The following is a 16,454-nucleotide window of genomic DNA, read 5'->3' on the forward strand; positions in this document are numbered from 1 at the left end:
TCTAAACTATTGCTAGAATGGGAGACTAAAGATGAACTCATAAAAGGAAACAATGAAAAAATGGATCATTGATACTGGGATCATTGATACTGGGCATAATGGATCATTGATACTGGGCATAATATTGAAATTGATGAATGGAAAAAATATGGAACCAAACAATGAACTTCTTCTCTGCTTGTTATCAAATAAGAGAAAACATGCAAAAAAATCAATTACAGGTGGCATTTGACCCCGGTCAAATTGCCCAAAATGTATGAAAGAGATTCGAAATTTTGTTGGAAATGTCTAGAAGCTGAGGGTACATTTATTCACTTATGGTAGAAATGCAACTGGGCAAAGGAATTTTGGGAAATGGCCTATTACAAGTTTTAAAAGTTTTTTAAATTAACATTCCCTAAGAAAACGGAAGCATTCCTTCTTGATATAATTTGGAATGAGTTACCCAAAAAGCCCATAACCTATTTTTATATGCAACAACAACTGCAAAGACAGTATACTCAAGATACTGGAAACAAACAGATATCCCAGGGAAAGAACAATGGTTAAATAAACTAATGGAATATGCAGATCTTTCAAGTTTGACATCTACAATAAGAAATATAGATGATAGATGAGGAGTGAGTGGGAGTATCTAGGGGAATATCGACAAACATTTGGCCAAACAGAGAACAATATCACAATTGTATTTTTAAAGGCATCAGAAGCAAATATTCTTGGCATTAAAGTGGTGGTGGTGGGGAGAGGAGTTGGTCTATTAATTTCCAAGCAATGACAATTAACAGAAAAACACACTTCTGATTTCTGGAGCGGACAAGAGATGTACCGGAGAAAGAGCAGCAAGGAGATGGGACCTCTTCTAGCAGCTGAACATTCTTCCCAGGCATTCTTTCCCCACCCTCTGCTCCCACCCCAAGACTTCTGCTATAGGATAAAGGCGATTGACATCAATAGCCATTTTCCATTTGATGACTGGTAGAAATGCAAATTGACACTATAAAAAAAGAAGATGAAAAGCAGGGGGAGGGGAGATGTTCTAAATCTATTTGGGAGGAGGGGGGAATAGTGGCAGTTAAAACCAATAAAGTCTTTCATTTGAATGCCATTAGTGGGGTTTGGCAGCCATCCGCGCCATCTACTTCAGAGAAGCACAGCACAGATTAAGAGCCTGCGTGGTAATTTGCACATATGGAAATGCTTTTTCTCGCCGTTCTGATGGCTCTGTTGTGGACAGATGGAATTAGCGAGCACTCCAAAGCCGTGAAGGCAAACACATTTTTTTCAAAGAGAGAGAGAGAGAGAGAGAGAGAGAGAGAGAGAGAGAGAGAGAGAGAGAGAGAGAAGATGACAAAAGAAACAACCCCTTCTCTTCTTTTCTCCCTCTCGTGTGAGAAACTCCAGCCTGATATAAATAAATAAGTGGTATTAACCACAGACCAATATCGCTGACTCCTTTTTCCCAACTTGGCATGAATAGCTTGACTTTCTCTTTTTTGAGGTTGCAAATTGTCATAATCTTTTTCACCATTTTTTGAGAAAGGAGAAGACTATAATAAATAACCCAGGAGTGGCTCGTCAAAGACAGTGTTCAGATGCTGGTCATATGGAGAACCCCTTTCGCTCTCAACAGCAGGCCTCTTAACACCAGCTTCCCATCCTGACACTGTTTGCTTAACAGTGAGCCACATTTTTTTCTCTCTCTCTCTCCTCTTTCCTTGCATGTCTTGTGCTGGTGACACTCAGCCTCACTGTTGAGCAGATTTTTCTCCCACCAATTTCCCTGCAAAGGGATAGGGAGATGGCATCCCTGTTATGACTCTATTGCAGAAGGCAGATCATATTTACAATTCCAGCAACAGAGGAAACCAACTGCTCCCTGGAATGGGGGAGACGGGCAACTCAAGGAAGGGACAAGCATCCATCTGTCCATAGAGGCGACCCTTTAGGTCCCTTCCAACTCAACAGTTCTATGATTTTATGGCTCCCACGGCCCATAATTCTGTTTCTGGGGCTCTCGCAACCACCAATTGCAAATGTGGGGAGAGCGAGTGCAAGGCACATGCAGAGGGAGGAGAGGGAAGCCCCATTGTTGTACCAGTGTAATCATTAAGTTGAATAATGGTCTCCCCATCTCCATCTCCATTTCTCTCTGCCTTCCCTAACTGTAGTCCAGATGCTTTGGACTACACATCCCATCATCCCTACTCAGTGAGTGGTGTACCATTTCTTGCTGTGGGTGGGACCCTCTTTTCGATCTCCTCCTGGTCTATCTTCTATTTCCTCCCTTCTTGCCACACTCAGGAAATTGTATCAATGGCCACATGTGGCTGGAGTTATGGGAGTTGTAGTCCCAGGCTGGGAAAGATTGATCTATATTGAATGCTTGCCAAATCCTCCCCAACTCACAGGGCCGTCTTAAGCATATCTGGTGCCCTGGTGCGAAGATCCTGCCGCCCCCCCCTCGTTTCCCAGCGTGGCTGTCTGGCAGGTGCTGCAGCACGGCGGCGCCCCCCCCGGCGGCCCGGCGCCCTGGCGCCACCCAGCCTTACCGTAGGGCCGGCCCTGCCAACTCAGTCTCCAACACCATGCCAGATTTGGGAGTTCTGTCTTTCCAAAGCTGATCCAGTTTTGTACAATCAGTGTAGATGATACTGAGCTAGATAAACCAATGGACTGACAGTGCAAGGCAACCTCCGATTTTCATATTAGGGCTGGGCACAGCCTACTCCCAAACATAATTTAATGTCTGAATCTGGGCCTTTGGACTGAGCCAACCCAACCCTGATGTATAGGTGGTAAGGGGGAATGTTGTTGTTTAGTCGTTTAGTCGTGTCCGACTCTTCGTGACCCCATGGACCAGAGCACGCCAGGCACTCCTGTCTTCCACTGCCTCCCACAGTTTGGTCAAACTCATGTTAGTAGCTTCAATAACACTGTCCAGACATCTCATCCTCTGCCGTCCCCTTCTCCTAGTGCCCTCAATCTTTCCCAACATCAGAGTCTTTTCCAGGGAGTCTTCTCTTCTCATGAGGTGGCCAAAGTATTGGAGCCTCAGATTCACGATCTGTCCTTCCAGGGAGCACTCAGGGCTGATTTCCTTCAGAATGGATAGGTTTGATCTTCTAGCAGTCCATGAGACTCTCCAGAGTCTCCTCCAGCACCATAATTTGAAAGCATTAATTCTTCGGCGAACAGCCTTCTTTATGGTCCAGCTCTCACTTCCATACATCACTACTCGGAAAACCATAGCTTTAACTATACGGACCTTTGTCGGCAAGGTGATGTCTCTGCTTTTTAAGATGCTGTCTAGGTTTGTCATTGCTTTTCTCCCAAGAAGCAGGCGTCTTTTAATTTTGTGACTGCTGTCACCATCTGCAGTGATCATGGAGCCCAAGGAAGTAAATCTCTCACTGCCTCCATTTCTTCCCCTTCTATTTGCCAGGAGGTGATGGGACCAGTGGCCATGATCTTGGTTTTTTTGATGTTGAGCTTCAGACCATATTTTGTGCTCTCCTCTTTTACCATCATTAAGAGGTTCTTTAATTCCTCCTCACTTTTTTCCATGGATGTATTTGTCTCCTTCCCTCCCTTCCTGAGTCAGGGTGGTTCAGTCCTATGGAGTGCTCCTTCACACGCAACTTCTCTGTAGAGGAATGAGCTTGCCAATGAGCAACCTGCAGATTGCATTCAGTATTCTGGGATGGGATGTTAGGTAGGAATGAGAGGCATGTGGGAAAACCACCTAAGGACCTGCAGCCTGCTCCTGATGTCCAAAATCATGCAGAGGACCACTTCCTTCTCCTGGAAGCATGCAGCCAGACCGATAGGCTCATCTCTTCTCCTCCAATACCTTTTTGCTGTTTCTCCCTTCTTCCTGCTTGACCTCTACTTCTTCCTGCTTGACGCCAGCTTCTGCTGCCTGCCTGACAACCACTCCCTGACAGTGGCTCATTTTGGGTTTCCCGACTCAACCTGTGGCGGCCTGGGACAGTCTCCACCCGACTTGGGCAAAGGAGCCAAAGCAGTCGATTGGGATTGGGTGTAAGCCAAATCCAATGCACAGCCCTACGCCCGATGTTCCTACATGCCACTAGGAAGTTCAGTGAAAAAACGGGAGGATTTCTGTGATGTTTGAAAGGTATGCACAGACAGGAGGGGTTTCGCAATCAATCCCTCTTCCCATGGGACTCTGGGAACTGTAGTTCTGTGAGAGGAAAGGAGGTCTCCTAAGAACTCTTGGCATCCTCAGCAAACTACAGTTCCCAAGATTCTTTGGGAAAAGCCATGGCTGTTTAAAGTGGTATGATATTGCTTTAAATATACAACACATCTTTCTCATTTCCCTCTTGCTGGGCTTTCTATTCCCCCACCCACCATACTGTTCTTCACTACTTCAGACAGCTTCAACCTCCACCGTGCCACCTGAGTTTAAGGATGGCGGCTGCTCTACCAGGAGCAGGTTTTGGACCTCAAGACAAAGACTGGAGATTTGACACCCCACTGTGTTCAGCTGTTTGTTTGTATCTTGCAGTTTTTATTACAGGTAGTTTTGAAGATTTCAGAAATAACACTTGTTTACACATATATTTTCTTGGGAGCGGTTTGCAGTTTTTGCCACACGCAGATTTTCTGTCTATTTAAACTTTGTTTTATAGTATTGTAATTATCAGGGATGGGTTTTTTATTATTGTATCACAGTGAGTCCTAACATGGTGAATGATACACTGATTATTTGTTAAATTAAACGTCGTGTAGGTGCACCCTGTCAATATGTGCTAAGAGAGAGCTTTTGCATTTCAGTTTCATTTTGCAAACTGTCTCTCATCCTGTGCTGTAAGCCACCCCAACCTCTGCCTTTGGACGCCTTAGAAGAAGCTTTCGCAAGAGTAACCACAAGGGATGAGTGTTTCCGCACATTCCATCTTCTGCTATTCCTGACCAGTGATGCACATATGTGTGTTGGACTCTTCCCTGCTTGCAGTACTGTTTTTCTAGAAAAAGAGGTGCCAGAACTCACCATGAATGCCTCCCTTGTTCTCTTATAATGGCAATGGCACCCACCTCAGAGGTGCCAGAACTGAGTTCTAGTGAGTTCAGGATGAAAAAAAAAAAGCCCTGGGTGTTTGGATGGGGTACCTGTCAATGCAGGTATGCTGGATCAGATGCTACTATCAGATCAGATGTGGCTTGGGACCCTCGTACCTACGGGACCGCCTCTCCTGGTATGTCCCGCAGAGGACCTTAAGGTCCACAAACAACAATATTCTTGAGATCCCGAGCCATAAGGTGACTAGATTGGCCTCAGCTAGGGCCAGGGCCTTTTCAGTATTGGCCCCAACTTGGTAGAATGCTCTTTCGCAGGAGACCAGGGCCCTGCAGGATTTGTCATCTTTCCACAGGGCCTGCAAGACAGGGCCTGTTCCGCCTGGCCTATGGGTTGGATTCAGTCTGACCCCTGTGTTTTCCTCCCTCATGGTTTTGATTTATGGACTACTTAAAATGAGGCTGCATTTTAAATTTTAATATTGTATTTTAATCTGTATTTTAATTAATTGTTTTCTTTTCTTTTATGTCTTATTGTAATTTTATTGGTGTTAGCCACCCTGAGCCCAGTTTTGACTGGGGAGGGTGGGGTATAAATAAAAGTTTACTATTATTATTATTATTATTATTATTATTATTATTATTTGGAGTTTTAGAGCACTGGAGCCATCAGATCTATAACTTGAGCTGCTTTTTTAATTGGCTCAAATCTAGGACCTCCTGCATGCAAAATATGAGCCATGGCCTCATGTTTTACAATTGACCATTAAGCCTAGTTCTGGGACTATGGTACAGCAGTTGCTGCACAAACATTGCATCAGATATTGGGAGGTGGGGAGGAGTGAATTCATTTTTTTTATATTCCCAAGTGAATTCAACCACCCACAAATAACCATGTGAAGTGGCCTCTGCACCTAAGCTTAAAGCCAATTAAAGTAATATCTAAAAATCATGAGTTCTTTAAAACACACATTTATACATATTCCCCACCCAGCCCTCCCTCTCCCTTGAAGCTTAATGCCTAGGAACCTTCTGTTAAAATTGCCTTCGTTAGATGAGGTAACCCCAGGCTTCTTCTTCCTGGAATCCGGTCGCTCTCTCTAAAAAGAGCCGTTTCCATTCGGAGGCCCAATATTGCAAAAATATTTGACATACTGAGTGTCTACCGGGGGGGGGGGGGGGGAGAGAGACACACACACACACTTTTGCATCATTTAAAGAGTGCCAATTAGATGGCTACATAAAAGAGATATGGAAATCGCAAGTCAGGAACTCTGCATTACAGAAACAGCACTGGCTTTCTGGAGCTCCACCGCCTCTAATCTCCTGTAAGCTTCTATTTCAACTCAAGAGTTTTAACTAAATTCCCTTTCCAACTTTTCTTGTCCCACATGAAAGAAGGGCTGACTTGAATGCAGCAGGCTGAAGTGCTTAAAAGACAGAAAAAAAGAGGAATGTTTACTCTAAGTGGAACATCATGGGGCTCTTCGCAGCAGTTCTAATGGCATTTCTCCTCCAGCTGTATTTATTTATCTTTACATTTCCCAATAAAAATTACATTTTCTTTTCAGAAGCCATCTATAATTAACTTCTCCTTTTCAGCTGATGGCGGTAGGCATTGACAGCATAGCTTAAAATGCACACAGAGGCACAATACGAAACGCCTGAAGCATGGCAAGTAGGGTGAATGGGACAACTCCCCAGATCTGGAAATGAAGCTGAGCCTAGACATAAGCAGCAATGCTTCTGAATTTTCTCTTTTTGAAAGGCTCATTTTTCATTACAAGCAGAGAGGATAAATAGTGAGGCATTGCCCCGCTTTGTCCCTATGCTGTTGGCAGCCATTTTGGGCGCACACTCAGAATGTGATTATTTTAACCCGGGAGTTGGAATCTTAGGCTTGAGGGCTGAATGCTGGCCCCCAAATCTCTCCGTCTGGCCCTCAGAGCTCTCCCCAGGCCACACCCCTCACTGGCCCTGCTTCATACCCTGAGTGTTGTTGCCGACTGGAATTCTTATAATGCTTCCTGCTTGTCCTGATGTATCCACATACAGGGGTGTATTATTGCACCCACTTTTGTCTCTGGCCCTGCCCATCTCTGGTATGTGACCCTCAACCATGGTGCATTGTGGGAAGACTGCTGTCACGGTCGGGTCGGCGGGCGGTTGAAGCCTTGGCTGAGGACGTCAGGACCAGGGCAAGATGGTGGTGTAGAAGCAGGAACAGGTGCAGGGTTGAGGGTCCAGCAGCAGGCAGTCGCAGGACCAAGGAGCAAGGCAGAGGCGAAGGTGGGAAGGTAAACAGTGTTTCCATGCACTGCTCTGGTTCGCTGGAAGCGGCTCAGTCATGCTGGCCACATGACCCAGAAGCTGTCTGCAGACAAATGCTGGCTCCCTCGGCCTGTAAAGCGAGATGAGCACCGCAACCCCAGAGTCATTCGCGACTGGACTTAACTGCCAGGGGTCCTTTACCTTTACCTTTACCTTTAGAGAAGACAGTGCTAAGTACAAACCTGCAAGAATGCAGAATGAATTAAGTTGTGTGCCCAGATTTTGAGGGAAGATATTGTTCTGTAGGATAAAGCTTCCATGAGATTCTCAGTTTTAGCAGATAAAACAGCAGATATTTTTGGCACAGAACAATTACCTCTAGGTGTAAGCTTTGTGGGAGAAAGTGATGGCAATGCATTTGTACATGAGGAATTCTTCGCGTTCATGTCAATCTCCGACCAAATTGCAGAAGATATAGTCAACATTATTTGCTTTTATTTTGTACTTGATTGCAATAAGGGCTCATTCACACGTACCTTTCTTGGCATCGGTTCATGCTTTTCTGGTCTGTGTCCGAGTATATATATACCTTGACTGGATCTAGACAAATCAAAGAAGGATTTCAGTTAAACGCGTTGTAAACTTTGTATAAGAAATCGGGTTGGCAAAAACGGAACTCCACATCGCCATCTGATATCAGAGTGTTAGAATGTATATACAATGCATATAAGGCACTTTTTCTTTGCTAATGTAGCTGAGTCCCTTGCCACTTTCCCCAGGAAAACCTGATCTTTACCACTGAATTTGAGCAAAATGTGGTTTTCTGCAAATTGCCATTTGGTCCAATTCAGTGGTAAAAAAAAATGACTTTTTATAGGGAAAGCCTGGACCTTTGCCTAGAAATGCAGAGCAAAGGTAAGTGTGGATGAATCCTAAGTTAGTTATCATAGAATATCATAGAATTCTGGAGTTGGAAGGGACTACGAAGGTCATCTAGTCCAACCCCCTACAGTGCAGGAATCATTTGCTCAAACCCAAGACCTTGAGGTTAAGAGTTTCATTCTCTACCAACTGAGCTAAATGACTGACTGACTCAAAGATACAGAAAATTGCACAAGTATTGTCTCACAACTCAAACAATTAGCAGGATCAAGCAAAGACAAAACAAGATGGCCAATTGTGGTTCTGCATCAACTTTGATTGTCTGATGATCACATGCCAGTCACTCAAGCTTTGCAATCTGTGAAGTTTCTTGGAATAATAGAACAAAACAAGGAAGCTGGTGAGGAAACCTTTAGCAAAACAATAGAGAAGTGCCAGAAACTGGCAGATGATGTAGATGGAGAAGTTAGAGCACATAGACAAGTCATACAACAGGAAAACCATGTCAGTTATCCCAACAAATCCACAGAAGATCCCTACTTATCACCTCACTGAAGACTCATTTCAGTGATGAAATCAACCTGCCTACAATTTGTTGAAACTACAACCCACGTCAGATTTGCCACACTGAAGAAAGAGACTTTGTTACTTGCCTTGGTGTGAGCTGGGGTCAAATGGGCATAAAAAAAGACATGCACAGCAATGCGCATAAAATGCACATTAAAAACTCTTGCCTGCTACCATAATGGCCATCTTTACAGCACTTTCCCTCCCAGTTACAATTGAGCGATCCTTCAGCACTTTGCATAGGGTGAAGACATGGCTACAATGAGTGAAAAAAATTGATTGTCTGGCTTGTGTTTGTTGAGTGTCCATAGAGAAAAGTTGAAGGAGAAATGTATAAAAGAAGTTATTGACCGTTTTGGCCAAGACTCTCAAAGACTCCAGGTTTTTTGTTTAAATAATGATCCATTTTGTATTGTATTCCCCTTTCTGTTCAGGACAGTCAAGCATTAACAAAAAATAAGTCAGAATGGTTCAGACCTCACTTTTTGTGGGGCTGAACTTATTGTCCACATCACTTCTGTATTGGTGAAATGCTTGATGTTTGCAGATGCTCACGTACTTTTAAATTATATTTCTGTAGTATGGGGGATTAACGGCAGGACAGCAGAAGTGGATTTTGTGAGCCCCAAGAAACACATGCTTCAAGCCTGGAAGGATAAATACAGGCTGTCTATCTCACAATGGTCTGAGGACCTCACCGCCCTGGCTACATTTGAATGTATTTCACACAGCCATCAATTTTGAATGGATTCCGATTTGGACAACTGGAGGGCTTGTATTAATTTATATGCTTAACGTAAGATGCCTGTATTGATGGCTACTGTATCCTAAATGTGAGCTGATGGCGGTTTTTATTGTGGTGTTAATTGTTATTCATATATGGTTTCTTTTCCTTTATCATGCTGCATCTTTATTTTTATTTTTAAATAACTATCATTTTACTTTATTTCCTTTGTGAAATTTGCCAAAGGAGGAGCAGAAGGCAGAGGAAGGCAGCAAAGGCACAAAACGGGGGGGGGGGGATTCTCTCATCCCTATCCTAGTTTAAATGCCCCACCTCCAACCAACAACAGCAAGCCATATGTATGTAGTGGCACAGAGACCAATAGCAAGGGAATTATTTGTTTTTAATTAAACTCCTCTTCTATACCCATGTTCCCACGTAAAAGTTCGATAGCCCAAATACCGTTTACTCTGCATTACTGGTTTATTCAGCTGAACGAGTCTCTAGGAGTGCATTTCCTCCCCCATTAACAGCGGAGTTTAGCATTAGTCCGAGTGCTGCTTAAATGAATTTGCTGATCGCAGTTCCAAGTCACATCGCCTTTATTCACACCATCAACTAAACACACATAATTTGGCACATGGCGTGGTGGATGCCGAACATTAAAGCTGTACCGGGAGACGGTGTAACTTCTTCCCTCTTTCTGGGAGAATTCGCTTTCTGCCTTGAGGCTAGGTTTAAGGTAAATATATATTGGGCAGGAGAAAGAGGAAAGTGAACCTCCTCTCCCAGCTTATTATTGGCAAATATTCTGGTCTTATTAATAGCAGTATTATTTATTAAATTTATGTACCACCCTTCATCAAAAGATCTCAGGGTGGCTTGCAGTATAAAATGCAAGAGAAAAACACAAGTCAGAACTTAAATCAAAACAGCAGAACAATAACACACAAACCCCTTTCCCAGAGATATATTTAAAAGGCTGTAGAATATTAATCGGACAAAGGCCTGGTTAAAGAGGAACGTTTTGGCCGGGCATCTAAAAATATATAATGAAGTCTTCAACTTTTTATTGTCCTACACTCATTAGGAAAATTATCCCTTTACAGTGGTACCTCGACTTATGAGCGACTCAACAACCGAATTTTCCGTCTGACGAATGGGGGTAATGGCCGCGCGCTTACGAATGCGGTGGTTTTAGATAGGGATTTTTCGCCTTACAAATTTTTAGATAGGGTTGCTTCGACTTACGACTTTTTCTGTTTTCAATGCATTCCTATGGGAAATCACGTTTCCAATGGCGTTTTTCGACTTACGAATTTTTCGACTTACAAAGGTGCCTTCGGAACGGATTGAATTCATAAGTTGAGGCACCACTGTAGAAGAATGGGATTGTTTGCCGTTCAGGAGAATGCCCAACAAACGATGGCAACAATAGCTTTATTAAAATAACACAACGCCCAGTCTCACAACTTCTGGAGGGGACAACATTGGCTTCCTCTGGTCTAAAGTAAACACCAAACCCAACAGATTCTGGTATAATTTCGGATGTAGGGGATATTAATTCTACAGTTACCACCATTTCATCCTGTTGGGTCTACATGATTGGCCATAGCTGCCAAGTTATCCCTTTTTTACAGGGATTTTCCCTTATGCTGAATAGGCTTCCTCGCGAGAAAAGTGAAAACTTGGCAGCTATGTGATTGGCACTGGCTGCCAATAGGCTCCCAGGTTCAATTCGAGGTGCCGGCCTTAAGGTAGCGTTTCTTAAACTTGGGTCCTCAGCTGTTGTTGGATTACAATTCCCCCTATCCCTAGCTAGCGTGATTCAACATCTGCCAAGGACTTTGTGTGCAGAGGTCTGCCTTCTCACGTGTAGGGCCTTTTGCCAGCTCAGAATGACTGTTGAGGAAGGGCCTTAGCTCAGGGGTAGAGCACCTGCTTTGCATGCAGAAGGTCCCAGGTTCAATTCCTGGCATCTCCTGGCAAGGCTGGAAGTCAGTCTTGTTTGAAATGCCAAAAAACTGCTGCCAGTCAGAGTAGGCAATACTGAACTTAATGGGCCAGTGCTCTGATTGTTTCCTGTACAGAAATACAGTTTCCTGTATTTCTATAGGGTCTAAATATATATTGCTGTATTCCTAAATAGATTTCTTCTCAGTTCTCCTAGTTGCATTTTAGGGTTTTGGGGGAGGGGCGAATTCTTGAAAGACACCATCTTGATTTGTTGATTTTTCAGCATCGGGGGAAGTTTACTGCTTCATATACTACAAAGCGGGAGAGATTATCCCTTCATTAAGTGACTTTTATCCTTGTGACATCTTCAAGCGCACTGGCTCTTCATTAAATTATTTTTCTGCAACTTTCTTGGCTCTGCTTTCATGTTACTTAACTCTTTTCCCTTGTGAGCTGTTAATCCAGGGACCAGTCAAATTAGCCATGCAGCTAGTTATGGAGCCTAATAACAGTGAATATCTTTAAATGCACTTTGGTTCATTATTCAGAGTTTCTGCACTGGAAAATGCTGGGATTCAAAACTATAAGAATTAAATGACTATCTGGTCCATTCAATGCATGGCCCAAATTATCCTTGACATGGAATAATAATAATAATCCAAAGGACTTTAAAATCAACTTAACCTTTGCTTTTTGTCTGAATCAGCAGTTAATTTGTTCATTAACATAGTCATTAATCTAAACTACTTGCAGAGTAACTTTCAGTTGATTTGCATCATAATAGCTAAGTGTGCATGCACACGAAAGATCATACCAATGAAAAACCTAGTTGGTCTCTAAGGTGCTACTGGAAGGAATTTTTTTTTTGTTTCAACTACGGCACACCAACACGGCTACCTACCTGTAACTTCATAATAAAGTTGATGGCCTTTGCTTTAATTGAGAGATCTGTCAGGCCACAATCCAGAGTAGCTGTATTCTAGGTAACTATAACCAGTGCTTTTTTTTCCTTAAAAAAATGTTTAGAGGTACTCTCATTTTGGCTGCTCCCCCTCCCCTTCATCCCCTTCACACACCCCCAACCCTTGGACGAGGAACTTGAGGCTGTGGTAGTGCTGAGAGGATGGGAAGGCCCCAGCGACAGCAATGGTTGGGCTGGCGTGAGTGAGGAGCGGTGAATGCTCTCCGGCTGGCTCTAGCCTGACAAGAGGAGGAGAAGCAGTGCCATTGCCTCCACTGCGCCCCCTAACTCCCCTCCCTGGGCACCAGCAGGGAGAATGACGGAGCTCCAGTCCATACTGCTACTGCGGAGACAGCTGGCATGTCAGTCCGTCCATCAGTCAGTCAGTCAGTCAGTCAGGGCAACACAAAATGTTTATGGGTATGCGTACCTGTAAGTGGGAGGGATTACAGATACCCCCCCCCCTGCATCAGAAGCAGCCCGTCTCCAAGCAGTCATGAGAGCGAGGGGTCTGAAGAGGTGAGTCAGGAAGCGGAGAAGGAGTGCCAGGGCTCTGGCAGCACCAGAGAGCCCCTGCTCCGTAGGCAGGAAGAGTGGACAGGAGTAGGGCAGACAGAAGACCAGTACCTCCAACGCCGGAACTGAGAAAGAGAAGGAAAGGGAGGCGCTTCTCAGTTCCGAGGCTTTTATGCTGGTCAAAAACGCGGAAGAGTTTAGTGCAGGAATCTGACTCGAGCAGGTAGACATGAGATGAGCAATCCGTTACACTGTAAATAATGTGCACCAATAAAAATGTCTGAAAGACAAGCATGTGGACGGTCGTTACTCAAGAGTAGTCACAACAAACCCTGACAGTACTGACTATAACTAGGCATCTGTTACCAAGTCGATTTGCTATGTTGAATCTGCTGGATCAGGCCAATGGCCCATCTAATCCCCAACTCGGTTTCCACAGTTGCCAACCAGATGCCTATGGGACACGACAGAATTCCGCTCACCTGCTATTGATAGAATCATAGAGTTGGAAGGGACCCCGAGGATCATCTCATCCCACCCCCTGCAATGCAGGAACAGGCAGCTGTCGAACCTGCAACCTTGGCATTATCAGCAGTTAAACTATCCAGGCAGCAACTGGTTTTCAGATGCATAGTGCCTCTGACAATGAAGGCAGAACATAGCCCTTGTGACAAGTAGCCTTCCTCCTCCATGAATTTGTCTTATCCCTTTTTAAAGCCACCAAAATTGGTGACTGTGACAAATTGAAGCACTTTTAAAATGTTTGTTTCTGCCCGGCTGGCAAAGAGTTAACCCACCTCCAGCCTGACTGACTTAGAACTCTGATGAGGGCGGGACTGTGCCCGGTTTGAAAGGGGGGAGTGTGAGTTTGGTGAGTGAGGAGGGAGAGGGAGGAAGGTGTGGTGTGGTGTCATGAGGTGGCTTGTATGAAGACAGTGAAGAGGCTAGGAAAACTTAAAGTTAAATGTTTGACTGAGTTTATTTTGTACAGCTGGAACAAAGCTAATTAATAAATGACACGTTAAAGAATCACTTATGTTTTTATCACAATAAAACTTCATCTCTGTTTTTGCCAAAAAGAGGTCCGTCTTTATTTTTCCAGCGAGGTACCAGGACTCACAGCCGTGGTGACTCAAGAGAGGGCAAAACTCACCTCAGGCAGGGAGGTGGCAGTTTGTGTCCTGAAGTTACACGGAGGAGGCTTAGAAGGGTAACCTGAGGTGCCAAGAAGTTGCCAGAGTGCATAGGGCAAACTTCTGCAGTGGGGAATCCAACTGAGGGAGACCCTTTACTGGAGGCAAGAGGTTATTCCGTGGGACAGCCTAGAGTTCCTTAAGGTACCAGGTCACGCAGGCTGGAAGGTTCTCCTTACTTAGAAACCCATTAGTAAAAGGGGTTTATTTTTGAGGCGGCAGGAGAAGAGGGTGGGTGTTTTCCCCTCTGGATTCCTGTGTCACTGTGATAGTAAGAGAGAGTGGGACCCGGGACGTCACAGTGACCATCATTACATCTTGGGGAAGCAAATTCTATAGCTTGGCTATGCACTATATGCACTATGCACTATAGCTTGGCTATGCACTTGGCTATGCACTTTCATCTGTCCTAAATCTACCAACATTCAGCTTCATTGGATGCCCATAAGTTGTAGAGTTATGAGAGAGGGAGAAAAACTTTTCTCTATCTGCTCTCTCCATAACATTCATAATTTTACATAGGAACATAAGAATAGCCTGCTAGAACAGGACAATAACCCATCCTAGTCCAGATTCTGGTTCTCACAGTGGCCAACCACTGTGGTTCTTTTCCCTAAACCAGGCACGTCCAACAGGAAGATCGTGATCTACCAGTAGATCACTGGATGTCTGTGGTAGATCACTGGTAGATCACTGGCTCCCCTCTAAGAAACTCAATAACTTTGGCTCCCCTAAAAAATGTTCAACATTTTAGCCCTTCACCCCCCCCCCCCAAAAAAACAGGGCTTTCCTGCCTCAGAAAAGCTCAACAACTCTGACCTGAACCCCTAACAAATGGGGCTTCCTCCTTCCTAAAAAATCTCAACAACTTTGACCCGAACCCCTAAAAAACGAGGCTTTCCTCCTCTCTAAATAAAGTTTAACAACTTTGACCTGAACACTCCAAAGGGGGGTAGATCACTGCCAGTTTTTAACTCTGTGAGTAGATCGCAGTCTCTTCAGAGCTGGCCACCCCTGCCCTAAACTAAAAGAGCTTGAAGTGTTGTAACCTTTCCTCATTGGAACAGAGAATAGCTTTTCATTTCCTCTTTGCTCCTTATCTGGAATTGCCTATGTATCTCAGCTTCCTAATGGCAATTCACAATGGGAGAACAATTCAGCCCGTCCACTTTTCTCAAGTGGATTGACCCTGTTCATTGCTCCCAAAGTTGCCTCTGTGGATCGCAATGCAACTCCCAGTTGGCTTATTGCAATGCAGTTGGGATATGCAAGAAGAGTTCCTACAAAAGTATGCATTTTACGTAGAAGATACATACAAAATGCATGTATTATGGCTGAATAAGCTGAGAAGCATTTTATATTTAAAAAACACATATTTTGTATAAAAAGTGCACACAACATGAGGACAATTTACATGTGGACTTTTCACACAGTATTTCCAAAAGTCTGCATAAAACAGGACTTTATGGACCTATCATAAAACAAACGAGCAGCAGCAAGCCTGATAGGAGACAGAATTAGGCCACTGAGCCCAGTCCTAAGAACAATGTGAGCATAATATTGCTGACCTATCATGCAGAGATGTTGAAAGGTTTACTGGGACTGTGCCCATGAAGCTCGCTGAGCATTCAAAAGCATGAAGCAAGCGCTTGTGTTAAAGAAGTTAAAAATAATGTGATATGTACTTTCCATTTAGGGCAATCTAGTCATTTGCTGCAGTATGCCTATATTTTAAATGCATTGAGAAGACCTCATAGTTAAGATATTCTATTTCTCAAACTTTTAATTAATAACACACCAGCTGTCAAAGTGAACATCAAGAGTCACACCATATTGTTTCCATTATATTTTGAAATTGTTACAGTGATTTGGCAATTCAAAATATACTCTTTTGAACAGAGAGGTGTCCATGATGCTTGTCTTCAACCAGCTCTAGTCCATGCAGAAGAGCATCATTAGGGCTTCTATGACATGAGGGCTTTGAATGGGCTGTGGCTCAGTGGTAGAGTATTTGCCTTGTATGCAGAAGGACCCAGGTTCGATTCCTGGCATCTCCAGGTACGGCTGGGACTCACTCTCTTCCTAAAACCCTGGAGAGCCACTGCCAGGAAATGTAGGCAATAGCTGGACCAAAGCTCTGACAAAGGTCCCTGTGCTTCTAGTGGTAGTTGATGTGGGAGAAACTGGACATGGAGGAAGGGGTTAATTTCTTCCATATACGAGATAAGCCAACAGGTGCCGGGTCAGCCAAGCCAGTTGCCACGGCAACAACCCAGTGCCATCTATAGCAGTAATTAAGGCATATCAACTCAGTAGTCAGTCAGTGAGTCTGTCTGTGTGT

The 16,454-nt window shown here is 44.1% G+C and overlaps 1 non-coding gene across 1 annotated transcript; it reads left to right on the forward strand.

The window, feature by feature from the left end:
• The first annotated feature begins 16,101 nt into the window (after window positions 1-16,101).
• TRNAT-UGU (transfer RNA threonine (anticodon UGU)) lies at window positions 16,102-16,170 on the forward strand. Its single transcript has one exon. It is a non-coding gene; the product is annotated as a tRNA-Thr (tRNA).
• The last annotated feature ends 284 nt before the right edge of the window (window positions 16,171-16,454 follow it).

Source organism: Zootoca vivipara, chromosome 1 (assembly GCF_963506605.1).
Source record: "Zootoca vivipara chromosome 1, rZooViv1.1, whole genome shotgun sequence".
Lineage (NCBI taxonomy): Eukaryota > Metazoa > Chordata > Lepidosauria > Squamata > Lacertidae > Zootoca > Zootoca vivipara.